This window comes from Primulina tabacum, chromosome 1 (genome assembly GCF_025594145.1).
Source record: "Primulina tabacum isolate GXHZ01 chromosome 1, ASM2559414v2, whole genome shotgun sequence".
Classification (NCBI taxonomy): Eukaryota; Viridiplantae; Streptophyta; class Magnoliopsida; order Lamiales; family Gesneriaceae; genus Primulina; species Primulina tabacum.
The window spans coordinates 50,057,038-50,081,265 of NC_134550.1; the positions used below are offsets into that span (position 1 = coordinate 50,057,038).

At 35.0% G+C, this 24,228-nt stretch overlaps 1 long non-coding RNA gene across 1 annotated transcript; it reads right to left on the reverse strand.

Moving 5' to 3' along the window:
• Positions 1-21,250: 21,250 nt before the first annotated feature.
• LOC142546389 (uncharacterized) lies at positions 21,251-23,633 on the reverse strand. The gene is made up of 2 exons (XR_012820459.1): positions 23,523-23,633; positions 21,251-21,486 (listed from the first exon to the last, which is right to left on the reverse strand). It is a non-coding gene; the product is annotated as an uncharacterized LOC142546389 (long non-coding RNA).
• Between the last annotated feature and the right edge of the window lie 595 nt (positions 23,634-24,228).

Sequence of the window (24,228 nt, forward strand, 5' to 3'; positions counted from 1 at the left end):
GTATGCAATCTATGTTTGCATAGAAATGGGGTTTATATAGTTGTGATGCCATGTGACAAAGAGTAGGCTATTCCTGTGGAATATTTTAAAGTTAAAATTGATGCCATTGGAATATTACTTCACCATATCGTGGTAACTTGAATCGAGGCCATTCGAATTCTTTTAGAATTTTTTTACATAATTTTGGTGGTCCCAAATCAACCGTTGGATATGGTGGGCAATGATTCGGATGTCTTAGATATATGATGGAATAATAGTATATTCTTTGCTAGCCAAACAGCACTTTACTTATATGTTGTTTGTACAGTCCAAATTGCACACAATTTGGCTAAATTTTGATAAAAATACAAACATATATAGGCCTAACGATTAGCTTTAATGTGACGAATGATATAGAATGATGAATGTTCCACGTAAACATTAGCTGGATTAATTATTTACAAAAAAAAAAACATATTAATTGAATTCGACTGATGCCATGATTAGATTTATTGGCCACTCAATCATGCACTCAGCAAACCACATATGAGTCGTAAATATATTTGATGAAATAAGTTTAATTTGCCAAAATTTAGGCTTTTGTCGTATCAAAATTTCGACTTCTAATATTTTGTCTCACATAAATTTAAATTTTTAACCACGTCATAATCTGTTAGCATGAACCTAAGTTTAAAGAAATAAGAAAGAACACATATTTTACTTGGTTTGGCCATTTAAAACTGTTGTAACTGAAGATGCTGTGGAAAGTGCGTTCAAAGATAACGGTTAAAAACCGTTGTCGTAGCTATCATATTGCGACGGTTTTAGGGACGGTTTATGATATGGTTTCAATATGATAGCTAATTAGCGACGGATTTAGTCAAAAACTGTCGCCAAAATTAGCGACGGTTTTAACTAAATCCGTCAAGATTTTTTTACGTAAAATAAAAAAATTATTTTTATAATTTAATTAATCTGTCAAAAAAACTTACAATCTGACTAAACTAATAATATTCATTATCTTAACTAATACTTATAAATTTACTAAGATTTGAAACGAAAATACTTATCCCATTTTGAATTTAAAATCGTTTAAGAGAAAAAAATTTATGGTGCGAAGAAAATGGACCGAGGGTGCGGATATTTATAGATAATTTACGACGATTTTTTATTAAACTTTCGCTATTAGCGACAGTTTATTGTTAAATAGCGATGGTTTTTATTTAACTGTCGCTATTAACGACGGTTTTTTAATAAAATCATTGCAATTTTTAAATAACAAAATTGTCGCTAATTTAAAAATTGCGACGATTTTATAAAAACTGTCGCTAATTATAGAAACAGTTTACAAAAACCGTTGTGGTTTGTCCAAAAAACACGCTAATCCACAACGATTTTCTAAAATCTATGTCGATTGTCCAAAAAACACGCTAGTAGACATTGGTTTTCTAAAAATCGTTGTCTTTGACCCCAAAAAGACAACGGTTTTTAGAAAACTGTTGTCTTTTGCTTAAAAAAACACACCTAAGACAAAAACCGTTGTTAAAAAGTGTGGTTTTAGTGAAAAACGTTGTCGTATGCCAAAGTTCTTGTAGTGGATATTGATCAGATTGCATATTTTTCCTTTCCTACGAAATTAATTGATCCAATGATCAAACTTATGATAGTGATTATGAGTTAATTTTTAATTGATGTGTAATTTTTATAATATGTTCCATTTTTGGAAGTTTCGATCTTTCAAAAGTTTTAAAAATTGAATGTACGTTCATAGGTTGTGTTGGAGTCATAGTAACCGGTAAATGTGATTGTTGAAATATATAGGATTATAAGGATATACGTCTTAATCTATGCTATATCTTGACACAAGTACTAGACATGAAAAAACATTGGGTTAAGGTTGAAGTTAGAACAAGTTGGACCTAAAATCCGACACGAAAAAAATAAGACAAAAACTTCTGTGAGACGATATCACAGATCGTATTTTTTGAGACAGATATCTTATTTGGGTCATCCATAAAAAAATATTACTTTTTATGTCAAAAGTATTACTTTTTATTATAAATATCGGTAGGGTTGACCTGTCTCTTTGATAAATATTCGCGAAACCATCTCACAAGAGACCTGCTCAAAAATGAGTTGGGTGTCGGCAAAATGGGGATAGCTAGGTGAGTAGTCAAATGAGGCAGCAAAGAAACGTATTGCATTATTTACAAATTTGGAGGGAGCTCTATAAATAGAGCTCTCCTCCATTAGTTGAGATCATCTCATTCTCAAGCCTCCTTTTAAGTTTTTTTGATTCCTCGTATTAGTTTTATAATATTTGTGAGGTGTTTGTTCTCCTGTATTAAGAGAGTGTGTGTTCTCTTTTGAAACACAGTGAGTGGGTTGTACACCATAAAATATTATAGTGAAAATCTTTTCATCTTGCCCGTGGTTTTTACCCAAATAGTTTTTAGAGGTTTTTCACGTAAATCTTGATGTACAGTTTATTCTTTATTTTCATATTTATTATCTAAAATTACCGCACGTGGGTTAACTTCAAGACAGTAAGCCAATTTCGACCTCTCTTCCTGTTAACTTCAAGTTATCCTCCGAGATGTGTCCTAGCAGTGAAGCAGATAGGATGGAGATGTCTCGAGTACCATATGCATCAGCAGTGAGAAGTTTGATGTTCGCTATGATATGTACAACACCGGACGATGCGCAAGCAGTGAGAGCAGTTAGTCGGTATATGGCGAATCCTGGACGAGTGCATTGGAGTACTGTCAAGAGGATCCTTAGATACATTAAGGATACCTCAAATGCTGCATTATGTTATTGAGGATCAGATTTTACACTCAGGGGCTATTTCCATTCAGATTATGCAGGTGATCCTGATAAGATGAAATCTACTACTGGTTTTGTGTTTACACTTGCGAGGGGAGCAATAAGCTAGGTTTCAAAACTGCAAACATTTGCGGCGTTATCTTCAACGGAGGCAGAATATATGGCAACTACTCAAGTTTGTAAAGAGGCAATATGGATTAAAAGGTTATTGGAGGAGATCAGACACAAACACGAGAGTGTTCCTTTATTCTGTGATAGTCAGAGTGTCTTGCACATCGCAAGGAATCCAACCTTTCATTCCATGAGGAAACACATTGGATTTCAATTTCGCTTTTTACGGGAAGTAGTAGAAGAAGGAAGTGTGGATATGCTGAAGATCCATACAAAAGATAACATAGCTGATTTTCTGACTAAGCCAGTGAACAATGATAAGTTTGAGTGGTGTAGATCCTCAAGTGACCTAGTAGAAACGTAAGCAGTAGGTAGTGGCAAGATTGAAAAAATGTGTGAAGATGTGATTGATTCTCAATCAAATCTCTAAGTGGGAGAAATGTATGCAAAAGGAGGCCAGCTAGGTGCATAGTCAAATGAGGCAGCAAAGAAACATGTTGCATTATTTTTCAAATTTGGATGAAGACAAATACAATTGATATTTGCATTCTCACGTTCACAAGTCAGGGGAGCTCTATAAATAGAACTCTCTTCCATCAGTTGAGATCATCCCATTCTCAAGCCTTCTCTTAAATTTTATTATTCCTCCTTTAGTTCTATAATATTTGTGAGGTGATTGTTCTCATGTATTAAGAGATTGTGTATTCTCTTTGGAATCACAGAGAGTGGGTTGTACCCCATAAAATATTATAGTGAAAATCTTTTCATCTTGCCTGTGGTTTTTACCATAATATTTTTTAGGGGTTTTCCACGTAAATCTTGGTGTCCAATTTATTCTTTATTTTCATATTTATTATCTCAAATTATCGCACGTGGGACCAACATTGGATTGGGTTCAGGTTGACCTGAATCAAGGATCGCCCCCATCAACCCGAACCTACCCGACCCATTTATATTTTTTTTAAGGTTTGATTCATACAAAAGAGTGTAAAACGATGGAGAATTGAAGTTTGAAAGTTACTTTGTGATGCTTGAAAACATTCTTATTGTATATTGATATCATAACTTATCGTCGTGTAATATTTATTTTGTGAAATATTTAAAATTTTCAAACATTGTTTTTTTTTTGTGGAGTAATTAAAAGTTTAGATAATTAGACTCTTCAATTTAATATTTAAACTCATGAAACATAATTATCGTATTTAGGAAAGTTTTGTTATTATATGTTTGAATTAAAATATTTTTATTATTTTATGTTTAGAATTTTAATTTAATTATTTTGTTAAATAAATGCTCTTTCAAAAGAAAAAACATCTACTTGAATGAAGCAAACTACTGGATTCAAATATGTAATCATGGAAGGTCCATACGTAAACATAAACGAGTAAAAATCTTAAAATCATACGTAAACATAAACGAGTAAAAATCTTAAAATCATCAACGTATGAAAATATTCATCTCCTCTCAATCTCATAAATCGTAATGCGGAAAACATGTAGTCCTCGGGTCGTGTCACCCCACCAAGTCTGCCTACTCAGAGTTCGGCACCTCCAGTCTCTTCAACATTTAGCTCACCTGCATCACACACGTCTAGTGAGTCTAAAGACTCAACACGCCTGTACCAGGACTAACAAGTACATATACATAGCACACAACAGTGAGAAATATCATACACAACATATCTTTCATGAACTTAAAAGCATAACGTAAACGTGTTGTGTAAACTCATATGCCAACATATCTTTCATGAACTTTAAAACATGAACATAAACGTGTCGTGTAAAATCATGACGTGTCAAAACAGCTCATCGTTAATCATCATTCATCATTCATCGTTTATCATTTATCGTTCATCATTCATCTTTTATCGTTCATCATTTATCATTCATTATTTATCGTTCATCATTTATCATTGGTGAATTCAATTCACTAGAGGTGACTATCGTACATCATTTACGATGGATCCATCATACATAGAACCGCGGTACCCGACGGCTGTCGGACATCAGTGACAGGATCACCCATCCACTGTGCCTAGGCCTCATCATCAGCATTTACATATACGTTTTAACCATTTACATATACTTCTTGGAGTTTTTGGTCAGTCAGATTCTTTCAGCGATAAGTGAAGTTTATCCGTTTGGTTCGCTTATTTCAGATTTGTAAATTTATTTTGTCCACTGATAAGTTCAGTTTATTCGATTTTTATGATTTTGGTTCAACCGATAATCGAACCCATCGGATGCTCAGACAAGCGACAGGACAAAAAAACATTGCTTCTATTGATGCAGAAAACATGCCGGTTCAAACTACTGACCAATTTCAAAATCATATTCAACGGTCTATGGAATAAATTTAAGACGACAAAATACAAGAAACTCGCCAGTATCGATCAAGGTTATGCTTTCGGTTAAAAAACCTGAAGATATACCACTTGTATGTATCAATTGAATGGAGAAGTCTCAAATTCTTGCGAAGCCAAGCCTCTGAAATAAGCCATGTCTACTGTCTTCAACAGCAAGATTTGATGCGCGAGCTGGAACAGATCTTTGTTCAATGAATTAGACGAACGCCAGGAACCGGGGGAAACGACATTCATTAATGTGTCCAGGACCTGGATAACAAGCCAATGGAGAACATACTGAGTTCCCTTTCTGTGTCTCAGTTTCCCTTGTTAGCTAAGTTCTCTTTTCTCCTTACATACTCACATTTGGTCCCATAGGACAAGTCGAACTAGATCGCGTACCATAATGGCCACCTGATAGATTGAGTACTTGAACAAAAATGCCCCACCCTTGCATACAATTTTACCGATTACCATTTATTACAAGTCTTCAGACGAACAGGACAAACGCACATCGACAGAGTAAATGCCAAATTTTACAAGCAACTCAGTTTCAGTTTTCGAAAATAATTTGGTTGACAGGTCTAATAAAACAGATACACGAGAATAAGCCATAGCAGCCGCACTGTTGCCATGCTCCATATTGGATTAAATAGAATATGCCACAAGCAGAAAATCAAACAAACAAATAATTTGCTGAGTATATGAACTCATGAGTTAAATTACAAACAACACAAGCATGTTGGTCAAGTTTAATAGACAGCGATAAAAGAAGACATCCCTCTTATATAAAACTGAATACATTTTTGTCTGAAGGAATAACGGTCTCTAGTTACAGTTTCACAGTTATCCTCTAAAACTAGATGCTTGAAGCCACCTTACTTTCTTGCTTTAATCTATATGTCAAATTGTTCGATTGGAAAATTAAAGAACCTTCGAATTTGGCGATGTGGAACAAGATGTAAGATTCATGCCTCGTAAATAATGTTGGTCCCACGTGCGGAATTTGAGATATTAAAACCCGAAAATAAAAAATAAACTAGAGACCGAGATTTACGTGGAAAACCCCTAAAAATTATTAGGGTAAAAACCATGGGCAAGATGAAAAGAATTACACTATAGTATTTTGTGGCGTACAACTCACTCACTGTGTTTCCATAGAGAACATACACTCTCTTAATACAGGAGAACAAACACCTTACAAATATTATAGAACTAAGTACTCAAATGCTATAAGATGAGAGAAAACTCGAAGAAGGAATGATTTCAGAATGAAGGGGGAGCTCTATTTATAGAGCCTCTATCAGTGTGAAAACGCATTAAAAACGCGTTATTTCCTTCTGAAATTTCCTGCGGATTGCCAACCCACGTTTTTTTTCTCCGTCTTCTAATTATGCTACAAATTGTACCAGCCAACATTTGCTGACTTTTCTTCTACCGACATTTCTCCCACTTGGACATTTGATTGAGAATCAAACACATCTTCACAAAACCTTCTGGCTGGAGCATATAGATTTCTTCTTCAAGATATCCATGAAGAAATGTCGTTTTCACATCTAGCTGTTCTAGATGTAGGTCAAACATTGCACACAATGCCAACACTACTTTGACTGTTGTAAGCTGAACCACATGTGAAAATATCTCATTGAAGTCAATGCCTTCTTTCTGAGCATACTCTTTTACTACCAACCTAGCACGATACCGCTCCACTTGGTTATTTCCATCACTCTTGATCTTATAGATCCATCAGTTTCCATTGGCTTTCCTCCCTTGTAGTAGTGTAACAAGATCACAAGTCGCTTGACTCCATCAGCATAACCCAAGAAGATATATTTTCTGGATTTCGAATCCAACTTCGATCTTTCTTGCTCATTGTACAAAACGTACACATGACTTCCAAAGGTATGCAAATGAGAATAATCTGTCGGTTTCCCGATCCACATCTCCATCAGAGTCTTCAGATCAATCGCCACTGAAGGAGAACAATTGATAATATAACAAGCGGTTTTGACTGCCTCCGCCCAAAATGATTTGTCTAGACCCGCAATCCTCAACATAGCTCTTGTTCCGTCCAACAAGGTTCTGTTCATCCGCTCCGCCACTCCATTCTGTTGAGGTGTGTAAACCGTCGTGAATTGTCTTTTGATGCTTTCATGTTGACAATATGCATCAAACTCGTCATTGGTATATTCTCCTCCATTGTCAGTCCTCAAACACTTGATTTTCTTTTTAGAATCAAGTTCAACCTGTGCTTTGAAATCTTTGAAGACTTGGAAAACATCTTATTTCTTCTTGATTGGATATACCCAACATCTCCTAGAGAAATCATCAATGAACGAGACAAAGTATCTCGCTCCTCCTAGGAATACAACCGGTGCTTGCCAAACATCCGAATGAATCAGCTCCAATATGCTTTTGCTCCTGGCAGTAGAAGTGCCAAACTTTAATCTGTGTTGTTTACTGGTAACACCGTGCTCACAAAAGAGTAGTGACACTTTTGTAAGTCCCGGCAGCAGCTTTCGTTCTGAGAGAATTTTCAACCCTCGTTCTGACATATGCCCGAGCTTTCTATGCCACAACACTGTTAATTCTTCTCCTGAACCAATTGATGCAACAACTAGTTCTGTCTCTTTGTGTGTTTCTTCCAAAAGTACATACAGATTTGCAGCAACTTTTTCCGCCTTCTTAACCACAAGCACACCCTTCACAATTTTCATGATCCCGTTCTCGATCCGTGTTTTGCACCCGATGTCATCCAATTGCCCCAAGGACAAAAGATTCTTCATCAGAATGAATCACATGTCGTACCTCTTGTATGGTGCGAATGGTGTCATCAAACATCTTTATTTTGATAGTACTGACCCCAGCGATTTTCAAGGCATGATCATTTCCCATGAATACAGATCCTCCTGAGACTGGTTCATAATGATCAAACCATTCTCTTCGAGACGTCATGTGCCACGTTGTTCCTGAATCCATAATCCATGTATCACAAAATTTGTGTCTGCCTTCTGCAACTGTTGCCGCTTCGCTGAATAATATTTCACTACTGCCTGAAGTACTGACCATAATTTCTTGAGAATTCTTCTCGATACTCGTACACTCTTTCTTGAAGTGCCCTTTACCGCCACATTTAAAGTAGTAAATATTTTTCTTCTTACTTCTTGACTTTGATCTACCCCGTCTTTGGCTCCCACTGGAGTCACGGTCCATAAATCTTCCTCTTATCATTGGTAAAGCCTCTGACTGCTTCGAAGTTACCAACTTGTCTTCCTTATTCTTGCGCCGGCTTTATTCTCCAAGAACCGCAGTTAAGACATCGTCGAATTTTAGAAAGCCCATAAGAATATTGTTGGTTATGTCGATGATAAGTTGATCATATGAATCTGGTAGACTTTGAAGTAGAAGCTCCGCAGGTTCATTTTCCCCTATTTTATGCCCCATGGAAGTGATTTGGGCAAATAGAGTATTTAGTGTGTTGATATGTTCGGTCATCGATGAAGATTCCGCCATCCGAAGAGTATAAAGCCTTCTCTTTAGGAAAATCATGTTGTGTAGCGACTTGACCTCGTACATCTTTGTCAGAGTATCCCAGATAACTTTTGTTATTTTTATCTCAGAGATACTTGACAATACTTCGTCTGCTATAGCCAAGTGTAAATTGGCAACGACATTATCATTCATCTCATTCCACTTTCCATCGTCCGTAATTTCCACCGGTCTATCTCCAATAGCCGTCAAACAATTCTCCTTTCTTAAAATTGCTTGTATCTTTATTTTTCACAGCATAAAATTGCTTCCGTTGAACTTTGCTATCTCGTACATGCCCGCCATTATGTCTACAACAATTTAGTTCTTTGAAAAAAATAATCCCGTCTTAATAAAAAAATCTCAAAAAATCTTTTCTGATGTGGAAGATCAGTCTAGGCTACAACCACAGAGTATGCTCAGAATTTTAAGAAATTTTAAACCAAGGCTCTGATATCACTTGGTTGTCCCACTTGCGGATTTTGAGATAATAAAACCCGAAAATAAAGAATAAATTGGACACCGAGATTTACGTGGAAAACCCCTAAAAATTATTAAGGTAAAAACCACGGGCCAGATGAAAAGAATTTCACTATAATATTTTGTGGCGTACAACTCACTCACTGTGTTTCCAAAGAGAACACACTCTCTTAATACAGGAGAGCAAACACCTCACAAATATTATAGAACTAAGCACTCAAATGCTATAAGACGAGAGAAAACTCGAAGAAAGGATGATTTCAGAATGAAAGGGGGAGCTCTATTTAAAAACGCGTTAAAAACGCTTTATTTCCGTCTGAAATTTCCTGCGGATTGCCAACCCACGTTTTTTTCCTCCGTCTTCTAATTATGCTACAAGTTGTACCAGCCAACATTTGTTGACTTTTCTTCTACCAAAAAATAACTGATTTCCGATTATGTCTAAAGCTTACGATTTTTTTCAAATTTTGATAACAATGAAACCTGCAACCGCTATCCTTCTGTTCGCCACGCGTAAACAACGGAATAATACAATAGCATGTAAATCATGCTAGTTAAGTAGAGCCAATGTGACAGTCATCTGACAAAGTGTTGATAGATGGAATTAAACTCTTGACCATTATCGGTCACCTATTCTATAAACTCGAACATCCCCAAAATTTGTGTAGAACCTACTATTGATCGAGTAAATGGGGAATGATCAATGTTTAACACTAAAATAATATAATTACCTTTTGGTTCATCTTTTATGGTCTTCAAGGAAGACAAGAACCCGTATGAGATATTCGATACCAAGATTTTTCTTCACTCTACCCCAATTCATGCTGCCAAAATCCATCAAATGCTTCCCAGCATATTACACGCAATTTCATCAACATAAGCCAGCCCTTTCTTGAGATACTTTTCAGGATGGTGAGAGGAAATTGACACAATAGGTGTATTTGACATTTCTTGCCTCAAAACCCATGGATAACTTACACGGTCAAGAATTTTACTATTCGGGATATTCTATTCTCCAACGCCCATGGCCGGTGGAACATTCACCATTCATTTGCCCCACACCCATCAAGGAAAATCAGATGTCATACCGGGTGAATTTCATTCGGTACGAGATCCATACCGATCCAAATATAACAACTCCACCGAGTGCATTACAGCACAAATTCAAACTTTTTTTTTTGGAAATGGATGTTGGATGCCACGTTCTATTCGGCCCCTTTGACTAACTGAATTCAGCTGACGGTTGGTTTGGTGGAACTTTGGAAGACACTGCAGAATAAAGAGCTTTACTAATTATTTTTCGGTAAAAACTTGTGTGAGACGATCTCATGAGTCGTATTTTATGAGACGAATATCTTATTTGAATCATCAATGAAAATATATTATTTTTTATAATAAGAGTATTACTTTTTATTGTGAATATCGATAGGGTTGATCATCTCACAGATAAAGATTCGTGAGACCTTGTGAGACCTACTCTTACTTCCATGTTTAAAATTACTCAGATCAAACATGTTTGAATTGGTTTTGAAATCAACCAAATAAAAAAAGATTTGATTTGGATAAAAAATAAATCAAACCAAATTGATCACACTTTACATTAATATAATTTTTTTGTAATTTAACATGATTTTTCTTATATATAAAAATATGTTTTTGAATTTTATTTTGTGTTTTATTATTAAATTGAACTTTTATTTATTAAATATTTTAACACAAATAAACAAACTGTTGAAAAATATATTTAAAATGTGAGTATTGAATATTTGAATGTTGAATATTTGAATGTTGAAAATAAGAGTTGTAAATATTGAAAATTAGTGTGTGATGATGTAGGTAATGATGTATTTTATTTTTGGATTATTTGTAAAGATTTCCTATAAATAGATCTCTCATTTGTGAAGAAAATCACAATTGAGTAGAGAGAAAAATATTATAAAGTGTGTAGTTTGGTAAATTTTGAGAGTTTGAGATTTTTACTTTTTACCATAAATTTTTACTTTTTCACAACACGTTATCAGCACGAAGCTCTAAAAGTCCTACATACTTTTCCAAGCTCCAAACAGAAGAAAAAGGTAACAAAAATAATTATATTTATTTTACTGTTATTTATTTATTGTGTATTTATTTAATATACAATATAATGTTATTATTAGAAATAATAAAAATAAATTTTTCATAAACTTGTTATAAATCCTGGGAGGATGTTAAGACGACATCCCACACTCCCGGTAAGGGATACGACAAGTATAAAAGCCTATAAGGTTTTTAAACAAAATAAATTATGACACTCATTATAATATTATGATATGATATACATAATTATTTAAACATGTCTAATATTATATATCATATTATTATCATAAAATTATACAAATACATACCTTTATTTTTTTTGTACCCCAACGGTCATAAATGGTAAACAACGGCTATTTTTTGCCCTATAAATATGATCTCACAAACACATTCCATCACTCCAACTTTCTCTTCTTCTCTAAAAATTATTCATCATCAAATTTTTCGAAGAAAAAAGAAGATGGCTTTCTCAAGGTTATTTTTAATTATTTTGGTTATCATACTCACGAGTCTTTTATTTATCGGAGAATATCCTCCTCGTGTGTTTTCTTTATTTTTACAAATACTTGTACTTGTTGTTTATCCGTTACTTTGTATTGCAATAATTATTAACTAATAAAATGCATCGTAATTTTTTTTAGTACCACCATGTCAAATTTAACAAAGCTCGAATTTGTTGCGCTCGACATCACGGGAAAGAATTATATGCCATGGACTCTAGATGTAGAAATGCATCTTGAGTCATTGGGTCTAAGCGAGACCATTAAAGAAAATGGCATATGCACGTCACAAGAAAAGGCAAGAGCCATGATATTTTTGCGTCGACATCTCGACGATGGATTGAAATGTGAATATCTGACTGAAAAAAATCCCATGGCTTTGTGGAAGGGATTAAAAGAAAGATTCGAACATATAAGAGAAGTTATACTTCCGACCGCCCGGGATGAATGGAATACATTGAGATTCCAAGACTTTAAAAAAGTCAGTGATTACAATTCGGCGATGTATAGAATAATCTCGCAATTAAAATTTTGTGGACATGAGGTCACAGAATCTGAGATGCTTGAAAAAACATTTTCCACGTTTCATGCATCAAATATTACTCTACAGCAACAATATAGAGTACGTGGATTCGCGAGATATTCTGAACTCATCGCCTGTCTTCTTGTGGCGGAAAAAAACAACGAGCTATTAATGAGAAATCATCAGTCCCGACCCACTGGATCAACAGCATTTCCAGAAGTAAATGCTGTAAGTAAAAATGAATTTAAACCTGGAAACCAAAATCAAATTCAAAGACAAGGTTTTGGTCGAGGTCGAGGTCGAGGTCGTGGACGTGGACGTGGACGTGGACGTGGAATTGGCCGTGGTCGTGGTCAAGGCCGTGGTTTTGAAAATAATCGAGATAGTTATTTTTATAACTCATCTCAAAAGAACGTCCCAAACCATCCACAGAAAAGGCATCATGAGAATACAAGTGTTAATGAGAAGCACTCAAAAAGATATGAAAGTTCTTGTTACAGATGTGGTACTCCAGGACATTGGTCCAAAGTTTGTCGAGCCCCTGAGCACCTTTGTAAACTTTATAAAGAATCATTAAAGGGGAAAGAAAAGGAGACCAACTTCACTGAACGCAGTGACCGTTTGAGTGATGCAACTCATTTTGATGCTGGTGATTTTATGAATGATTTCTCTGGAAATGATCAATATGTTGGTGGGATAGAAATGAACAATATTGATGCTGCAGATTTTCTCAACGATTTCTCTGAAAATGAACAATATAATGGTAGAATATAAATGTACAATAATCTATTTTTCATGTATTCATAGAATAATGTTTTATTGTATAATTATGATTTGTGTTATATTTAAATATATATTGCAAGTAATTTATTTCATTGCATATTTTTTTGAAGTTCAAATATGGAAAATGCTATGAGCAAAGCTGAAGTTTGCATACCCGATAGTGGTACAACGCACACTATCCTCCGAGATAAAAGATATTTCTTGGAACTAAAACCAACAAAAACAACGGTGAATACAATATCAGGTCCTGTAGACTTGATTAAAGGATGTGGTAAAGCACAATTTTTGTTACCTAATGGTACAAAATTTTTGATCAATGATGCTTTATATTCACCACAATCGAAAAGAAATTTGTTGAGTTTTAATGATATATATTCCCATGGGTATGATACTCAAACAATGAATGAAGGGAATGAGAAATATATGTGTCTTATCACATATAAATCAGGAAAGAAATATGTGATTGAAAAACTACCAATGCTCCCTACTGGATTGCATTATACACATATAAGTCCCATTGAATCAAACATGGTAGTTGATAATTCTTCGATATTAACCAATTGGCATGATCGATTGGGACATCCTGGTTCAACAATGATGCGAAGAATTATAGAAAATACACATGGTCATCCACTGAAAGACCAGAAGATCTTTCAGAATAATAAGTTTCAATGTAAAGCATGTTCTCTTGGAAAACTTATTATAAGACCATCACCAGTCAAAATCCAAACTGAATCACCAATGTTTCTTGAACGTATTCAGGGTGATATTTGTGGACCAATCCATCCACCATGTGGACCATTCAGATACTTTATGGTATTGATTGATGCCTCCAGCAGATGGTCACATGTATGTTTATTATCAACTCGAAATGTTGCATTTGCAAGATTACTTGCTCAAATAATAAAATTGAGGAATCAATTTCCCGATTATACAATCAAGAAAATTAGACTTGATAATGCTGGTGAATTTACTTCCCAAACTTTCAATGATTATTGTATGTCTATGGGAATCATTGTTGAGCATCCTGTTGCTCATGTACATACACAGAATGGATTGGCTGAATCATTGATTAAACGTCTGCAAATGATTGCTAGACCAATGATTATGAAAACAAAGCTCCCTATTTCTATATGGGGACATGCAATTTTACACGCTGCTTCATTAATTCGCATCAGACCAAGTGCATATCATAAATACTCCCCATTGCAGCTTGCATTTGGTAAAGAACCAGACATTTCTCATCTGAGAATTTTTGGATGTATGGTGTATGTGCCTATTGCACCACCGCAACGAAAGAAAATGGGACCTCAAAGAAAGGTTGGAATTTATATCGGTTATGATAGTCCATCAATCATTCGATATCTTGAACCTCAGACAGGCGACGTGTTCACAGCACGTTTTGCTGATTGTCATTTTAATGAGGAGATCTTCCCAATGTTAGGGGGAGAACAGAAACATACCGAAAAAGAAATTACATGGTATGTATCATCATTGTTACATTTGGATCCAAGAACAAAACAATGTGAAAAAGATGTACAACAAATTGTACACTTGCAAAGAATAGCAAATCAAATACCAGATGCATTTGCAGACACAAAAGGGGTAACTAAATCATATATACATGCTGCAAATGCCCCTGCTCGAATTGAAATTCCAAAGAAACAAATGGAAGATACTCATGATGTCATTAAACGCCTGAAGCGTGGAAGGCCAGTCGGTTCCAAGGATAAAAATCCTCGAAAAAGAAAATTCATAGAGAAACACGATGATCACAAAATAAAGAATGACGTTTCTGAAGAAACACATGATGATCACAAAATAGAGAATGGTGTTCCTGAAGAAACACATGATGATGAAAATATTCTGTCAGAACCACAAACTGACGAGAATCATGAAATCTCTATCAATTATATTAATACTGGAAAAATATGGAACCGAAAAGATATAGATGAAATTGATGATATATTTTCTTATAATGTGGCAATCGACATCATAAATGATAACGAAGATCATGAACCAAAATCTTTTGGTGAATGTAAAAATCGGCAGGATTGGATAAAATGGAAAGATGCCATCCAGGTTGAATTAAATTCGCTAAATAAACGTAATGTTTTTGGACCTATAGTCCTTACACCTGAAGGTGTAAAACCTGTTGGATACAAATGGGTTTTTATTCGAAAGCGAAATGAGAAAAATGAAATAGTAAGATATAAAGCTCGACTTGTTGCACAAGGTTTTTCTCAAAGGCCTGGAATTGATTATGAAGAAACGTATTCTCCTGTGATGGATGCAATTACGTTTCGGTATTTGATTAGCTTGGCGGTATCTGAAAATTTAGAAATGCGTCTTATGGATGTTGTTACAGCTTACTTATATGGATCACTTGATAGTAATATATATATGAAAATCCCTGAAGGATTTAAGATGCCTGAAGCACAAAGTTCAAAACCCAGGGAATGTTATTCTGTGAAATTACAAAGATCATTATATGGGTTAAAGCAATCAGGTCGAATGTGGTATAATCGACTAAGTGATCACTTGATGAAAAAGGGATATGTAAATAATTCAATATGCCCTTGTGTTTTCATTAAGAAAACAACATCCGGATGCGTAATTATTGCTGTATATGTTGATGATTTAAACATCATTGGAACGAATAAAGAAATTCAAGAAGTTGTGTCATACTTGAAGGAAGAATTTGAAATGAAGGATCTTGGAAAAACCAAGTATTGTCTGGGTTTACAAATTGAACAAAAAGAATGTGGAATGTTTGTTCACCAGACAAATTATACAGAAAAGATCCTTAAACGTTTTAATATGGATAAAGCAAATCCTTTAAGTACTCCAATGGTTGTTAGATCATTAAACATAGAAAAGGATCCATTCCGTCCATGTGAAGATGATGAAGATATTCTTGGTCCAGAAGTACCATATCTAAGTGCCATCGGTGCCCTTATGTACCTTACAAATTGTACAAGGCCTGATATATCTTTTGCCGTGAATCTGTTGGCAAGATTTAGCACATATCCAACAAAGAGACACTGGAACGGAATTAAACATATATTCCGTTATCTACGAGGAACGACAGACTTGGGACTTTTGTATTCAAAAGATGCTAATCCAAGTATAATTGGTTATGCTGATGCTGGATACTTATCTGATCCACACAAGGCACGTTCCCAAACTGGATATGTATTTACTCGTGGAGGCACTGCAATATCTTGGCGTTCTCAGAAACAAACGCTCGTAACAACTTCATCAAATCATGCCGAGATTATTGCACTACATGAAGCAAGTCGTGAATGTGTGTGGTTAAAATCAATGACCCAACATATCCAAATTTCATGCGGATTATCATCTGATGAGAAGCCTGTGATACTATATGAAGATAATGCTGCATGTGTTGCTCAAATGAAAGAAGGATACATAAAAAGCGACAGAACTAAACATATTCCTCCTAAGTTCTTCGCATTCACCAAGGAGCTTGAGAAGAATAGATGTATTGATGTTCGTCACATTCAATCAAGTGAAAATTCATCAGATCTCTTCACAAAGGCACTTCCTACGTCAATATTCAGAAAGCACATATATAATATTGGGATGCGCAATCTACGAAATTTGTGAAGAATTGTTCGTGTCAACATGAGGGGGAGTTTACGTGACTGCACTCTTTTTCCCTTACTATGGTTTTTATCCCAAATGGGTTTTTCCTAGTAAGGTTTTTAACGAGGCAGTATAAAAACACGTAATGAAGACAATCATTATGATCATCATCACAAGGGGGAGTGTTGAAAAATATATTTAAAATGTGAGTATTGAATATTTGAATGTTGAAAATAAGAGTTGTAAATATTGAAAATTAGTGTGTGATGATGTAGGTAATGATGTATTTTATTTTTGGATTATTTGTAAAGATTTCCTATAAATAGATCTCTCATTTGTGAAGAAAATCACAATTGAGTAGAGAGAAAAATATTATAAAGTGTGTAGTTTGGTAAATTTTGAGAGTTTGAGATTTTTACTTTTTACCATAAATTTTTACTTTTTCACAACAGTATCAAAATTTCGACTTCTAATATTTTGTCTCACATGAATTTAAATCTTTAACCACGTCATAATCTGTTAGCATGAACCTAAGTTTAAAGAAATAAGAAAGAACACATATTTTACGTGGTTTGGCCATTTAAAACTGTTGTAACTGAGGATGTTGTGGAAAGTGCGTTCAAAGATAACGGTTAAAAACCGTTGTCGTAGCTATCATATTGCGACGGTTTTAGGGACGGTTTATGATATGATTTCAATATGATAGCTAATTAGCGACGGATTTAGTCAAAAACTGTCGCCAAAATTAGCGACGGTTTTAAATAAATCCGTCGCGATTTTTTTACGTAAAATAAAAAATTGATTTTTATAATTTAATCAATCTGTCAAAAAAACTTACAATCTGACTAAACTAATAATATTCATTATCTTAACTAATACTTAGAAATTTACTGAGATTTGAAGCGAAAATACCTATCCCATTTTGAATTTAAAATCGTTTAAGAGAAAAAAATTTATGGTGCGAAGAAAATGGACCGAGGGTGCGGATATTTATAGACAATTTACGACGATTTTTTTATTAAACTTTCACCATTAGCGACAGTTTATTGTTAAATAACGACGGTTTTTATTTAACTGTCGCTATTAACGACGGTTTTTTAATAAAATCATTGCAATGTTTAAATAACAAAACTGTCACTAATTTAAAAATTGCGACGATTTTATAAAAACTGTCGCTAATTAAAATAACACTAAAAAACAACGGTTTTCTAAAAATCGTTGTCTTTGACCCCAAAAAGACAACGGTTTTTAGTTGTCTTTTGCTTAAAAAAACACACCTAAGACAAAAACCGTTGTTAAAAAGTATGATTTTAGTGAAAAAAACGTTGTCGTAAGTGCGTTGTTGTATGCCAAAGTTCTTGTAGTGGATATTGATCAGATTGCATATTTTTCCTTTCCTACGAAATTAATTGATCCAATGATCAAACTTATGATAGTGATTATGAGTTAATTTTTAATTGATGTGTAATTTTTATAATATGTTCCATTTTTGGAAGTTTCGATCTTTCAAAAGTTTTAAAAATTGAATGTACGTTCATAGGTTGTGTTGGAGTCATAGTAACTGCTAAATGTGATTGTTGAAATACATAGGATTATAAGGATATACGTCTTAATCTATGCTATATCTTGACACAAGTACTAGACATGAAAAAACACTGGGTTAAGGTTGAAGTTAGAACAAGTTGGACCTAAAATCCGACACGAAAAAATGAGGACAAAAACTTATGTGAGACAATATCAAAGATCGTATTTTTTGAGACAGATCTCTTATTTGGGTCATCCATAAAAAAATATTACTTTTTATGTCAAAAGTATTACTTTTTATTATAAATATTGGTAGGGTTGACCTGTCTCACAGATAAAGATTCGCGAAACCATCTCACAAGAGACCTACTCAAAAATGAGTTGGGTGTCGGCAAAATGGGGACAGCTAGGTGAGTAGTCAAATGAGGCAGCAAAGAAACGTATTGCATTATTTGCAAATTTGGATGAAGGCAAATACAATTGATATTTGCCTTCTCACGTTCACAAGCCAGGGGAACTCTATAAATAGAGCTTTCCTCCATTAGTTGAGGTCATCTCATTCTCAAGCCTCCTCTTAAGTTTTTTTGATTCCTCCTATTAGTTTTATAATATTTGTGAGATGTTTGTTCTCCTGTATTAAGAGAGTGTGTGTTCTCTTTTAAAACACGGTGAGTGGGTTGTACACAATAAAATATTATAGTGGAAATCTTTTCATCTTGCCTGTGGTTTTTACCCAAATAGTTTTTAGAGGTTTTTCACGTAAATCTTGATGTACAGTTTATTCTTTATTTCCATATTTATTATCTAAAATTACCGCACGTGGGTTAACTTCAAGACAGTAAGCCAATTACAACCCCTCTTCCTGTTAACTTCAAGTTATCCTCCGAGATGTGTCCTAGCAGTGAAGCAGATAGGATGGAGATGTCTCGAATACCATATGCATCAGCAGTGAGAAGTTTGATGTTCGCTATGATATGTACAAGACCGGACGATGCGCAAGAAGTGGGAGCAATTAGTCGGTATATGGCGAATCCTGGACGAGAGCATTGGAGTACTGTCAAGAGGATCCTTAGATACATTAAGGATACCTCAAATGCTGCATTATGTTATTGAGGATCAGATTTTACACTCAGGAGCTATTTCCATTCAGATTATGCAGGTGATCCTGATAAGATGAAATCTACTACTGGTTTTGTGTTTATACTTGCGAGGGGAGCAATAAGCTAGGTTTCAAAACTGCAAACATTTGCGACGTTATCTTCAACGGAGGCAGAATATATGGCAACTACTCAAGTTTGCAAAGAGGCAATATGGATTAAAAGGTTATTGGAGGAGATCAGACACAAACAAGAGAGTGTTCCTTTATTCTGTGATAGTCAGAGTGTCTTGCACATCGCAAGGAATCCAACCTTTCATTACATGAGGAAACACATTGGAGTTCAATTTCACTTTTTACGGGAAGTAGTAGAAGAAGGAAGTGTGGATATGCAGAAGATCCATACAAAAGATAACATAGCTGATTTTCTGACTAAGCCAGTGAACAATGATAAGTTTGAGTGGTGTAGATCCTCAAGTGACCTAGTAGAAACGTAAGCAGTAGGTAGTGGCAAGATTGAAAAAATGTGTGAAGATGTGATTGATTCTCAATCAAATCTCTAAGTGGGAGAAATGTATGCAAAAGGAGGCCAGCTAGGTGCATAGTCAAATGAGGCATCAAAGAAACATGTTGCATTATTTGTCAAATTTGGATGAAGACAAATACAATTGATATTTGCATTCTCACGTTCACAAGTCAGGGGAGCTCTATAAATAGAACTCTCTTCCATCAATTCAGATCATCCCATTCTCAAGCCTTCTCTTAAATTTTATTATTCCTCCTTTAGTTCTATAATATTTGTGAGGTGCTTGTTCTCATGTATTAAGAGAGTGTGTATTCTTTTTGAAATCACAGAGAGTGGGTTGTACACCATAAAATATTATAGTGAAAATCTTTTCATCTTGCCTGTGGTTTTTACCCTAATATTTTTTAGGGGTTTTCCACGTAAATCTTGGTGTCCAATTTATTCTTTATTTTCATATTTATTATCTCAAATTATCGCACGTGGGACCAACATTGGATTGGGTTCAGGTTGACCTGAATCGAGGATCGCCCCCGTCAACCCGAACCTACCCGACCCATTTATATTTTTTTTAAGGTTTGATTCATACAAAAGAGTGTAAAACGATGGAGAATTGAAGTTTGAAAGTTACTCTGTGATGCTTGAAAACATTCTTATTGTATATTGATATCATAACTTATCATCGTGTAATATTTATTTTGTGAAATATTTAAAATTTTCAAACATTGTTTTTTTTTTTTTTTTGTGGAGTAATTAAAAGTTTAGATAATTAGACTCTTCAATTTAATATTTAAACTCATGAAACATAATTATCGTATTTAGGAAAGTTTTGTTATTATGTGTTTAAATTAAAATATTTTTATTATTTTATGTTTAGAATTTTAATTTAATTATTTTGTTAAATAAATGCTCTTTCAAAAGAAAAAACATCTACTTGAATGAAGCAAGCTACTGGATTCAAATATGTAATCATGGAAGGTCCATCGAAGGACAACCACGGGGAGATGGGAGATCCTAAGGCGATAACTAATGCAGCGAATCAACACTCATTCAAGGATACTTTTCTGAGGAAACAGGTTGTAGGATCATCATCATGATACCACGAGGATGATGGAACGGTTTCGTAAGATGAACTCTATGGTGAAGACAAGGAGGATGTAACTATCTTCTCAGACGTATCAAAGCTTTGTGGAAGCCAAAAGCTCCAATTGAACTAGTTGCCCTTGATGATCATTATTACATAGTTATATTTGCTTCTATAGATGACTATGTGTAACGTTCGTTCGTTTTTAAAATTCTACGGGACATTTTTTTTTAATAAAAGCTCGCATTCTCGAAATAATATTTAAAATAATCGAAATTATCTTACCGTAAAAATAATGCAGTTTAAATTAACCAAACTCATCAAAAATCATACGTAAACATAAACGAGTAAAAATCTTAAAATCATCAACGTATGAAAATATTCATCTCCTCTCAATCTCATAAATCGTAATGCGGAAAACATGTGGTCCTCGGGTCGTGTCACCCCACCAAGTCTGCCTACTCAGAGTTCGGCACCTCCAGTCTCCTCAACATTTAGCTCACCTGCATCACACACGCCTAGTGAGTCTAAAGACTCAACACGCCTGTACCAGGACTAACAAGTACATATACATAGCACACAACAGTGAAAAATATCATACACAACATATCTTTCATGAACTTAAAAGCATAACGTAAACGTGTTGTGTAAAATCATATGCCAACATATCTTTCATGAACTTTAAAACATGAACATAAACGTGTCGTGTAAAATCATGACGTGTCAAAACAGCTCATCGTTAATCATCATTCATCATTCATCGTTTATCATTTATCGTTCATCATTCATCTTTTATCGTTCATCATTTATCATTCATCATTTATCGTTCATCATTTATCATTGGTGAATTCAATTCACTAGAGGTGACTATCGTACATCATTTACGATGGATCCATCATACATAGAACCGCGGTATCCGGCGGCTGTCGGACATCAGTGACAGGATCACCCATCCACTGTGCCTAGGCCTCATCATCAGCATTTACATATACGTTTTAACCATTTACATATACTTCGATAGCCACAACTAATTCCCTTCATCCAAAACATTATCATTGTCATCACTTATAAAATTCATGTATAAATGCAATTTCCTTTAAATTCAAGCATGCAACGTATATTTTTATAAAATCTTAAAAATCGTGAATCATGATGCGTTAACATTTAAAATATCATGAATTTGTGCTCAGGGCGCTGCCAGGACCAAAACCTCACCCCGAGTGCAAAATGACCATTTTGCCCCTGGGAACCCAAAAATTATCGTTTCATCCCTGGACCTCTAAAATTGACCCGAAACTTACCAAACTCTTTAAAATATCCCAAAACATATTTAAAAGTATCTCTAGACGTAAACTCGAGTTCATTTCATAACTTAACCTAATTGTTTTAAAACTTGGATCGGTGTCCCGGTTTTAACCCGAATCGACTTGAAATTTAACCAAAATTTCCCCATCTTGAAACATAACTTAAACCAACCATTTACTACAAAAATTATGTCTTTAAATCCATAAGCTTTCGGCCACTACCCCCTGTCATTTAAAACCTCAGCCACCACCCCTTTTTTGGTGCAATCAACAACCCACACATGGCTCCTACCCTTAATAATTCGGTCCACCTCCTATCATCCATGTCCAAACTTTAAATCTCATCTTTAAGACCGTAAGGACCTTCTAAACTAAGCCACACCAAAGCGTGATGCTGCTATACAACCCAATACGTAGAACCCGAACGAAATCGCACCTTCTCCCAATGAAGCTATATCTCCAAGGACCAAGCTTATCCCTCGTCCAAGTGCCTATGATCCACTCCTAACATCATACCAGACATGAATCCACCCAATTCAAACCCCTTAGAACTCTAAGAACCCTGCTGTATGCTGCTGAAAATCACAGCACAAGCGCGCATCATCCTTAGTGAGCTAACTACCCATTGTTTCGTTCCTAGCCCACCACCAGCCCTTCCAGCTCTTGACTCACCTCTCCTAGACAACACCAGGACTCTACTGAACCCAAAGGAACCACGGCTACACCCTCATGAAAGAAGCACAGCTCGCACGATCGCCTATCACCTCAAGCGCACCATGCGACCAAACCTCCTACCCGCAGCTCGATCGACTTTGTGGATCGTTCCAGTAGGTCTTGAACCACTCCAGGTCTTGACTCAGACCCTCAAGAGTCGAGTCCATGGCTCAGATCAGTCCTCGAGTTGCTGGTTCAGCCCTTGCACTTAATCTACCCCAAAACCGAGCCCTTCCCTAGCCACACGCATGAAGCCATCGGCCTTCACCCATAGCCGAGTGTTCCATAGACTTCCTTCAACATTTCACCTTAAACACAACAAGATCACCCACAAAACCACAGATCGGCAGTCCCCTTGCAACCCTTAAAAAAAACGTGAGATGCCAAGAAGATGCAAACTTAAATCATGAAAACCAAAGCCATGAGAATTTGTCATGAAAATACCGAGCCAAGCATAAATAATACACACATGACAGCATATAACGACGTGAATTATACAGAAATAATGATACAATGCGTGCCTTAGACGTATTAGCATGAGAAGAATGAAGAGAGGAGCGCCGGAGGAACTTCTTTATTGCAAAACAAGCAAAACCGTGGCCTTCAAATAGGAATGATGAAACTGATAGACAATTGCAGCTGGAGGATCTCTAATGAAAGGGGTGTCGGTTGGTGGGGAGGGTAATTGTGTAGGGTAGGTTTAATTAGTTATTAATTAATTACCTAATGGTCCCTAATGGTTTAATTAAAAGCTTAAAAGAGTTTTAAGTCCAACGAGCTTAAAATTTGGCTCATTAAATCCAAACATACTCCCGAAAAATATTTCGTGTTGAAAATTTTTTGAAAATATTAGCCGAACCCTCAAAAAGTTACCCGATTCGCTAAAATTTGCGTACCGATAAAAATTAAAATCTTGCGTTTAAAAATATCCAATAAATCCCAATTCTTGAAAAATACCTTTAAAACATCTTAAATTAATATTTAGAAACAAATCATGTAATTAAAATAATTTTCCTGAAAATTCTCCGGTCTCCGTTCCTCGTTCGAGCTCGAAATGAAACTTAAAAATCTTTAATGAATTAACCTTTAAAATTTCATGAATTAAATTTTACCATGCATGAATTATGCATAAAATGCATAAAAATATTATCACAAATTAATGAAATAAAAATGCATTTAAAACTTTAAAACAATTTAATAAAATACCAAAGAAATTTAATAACTTGC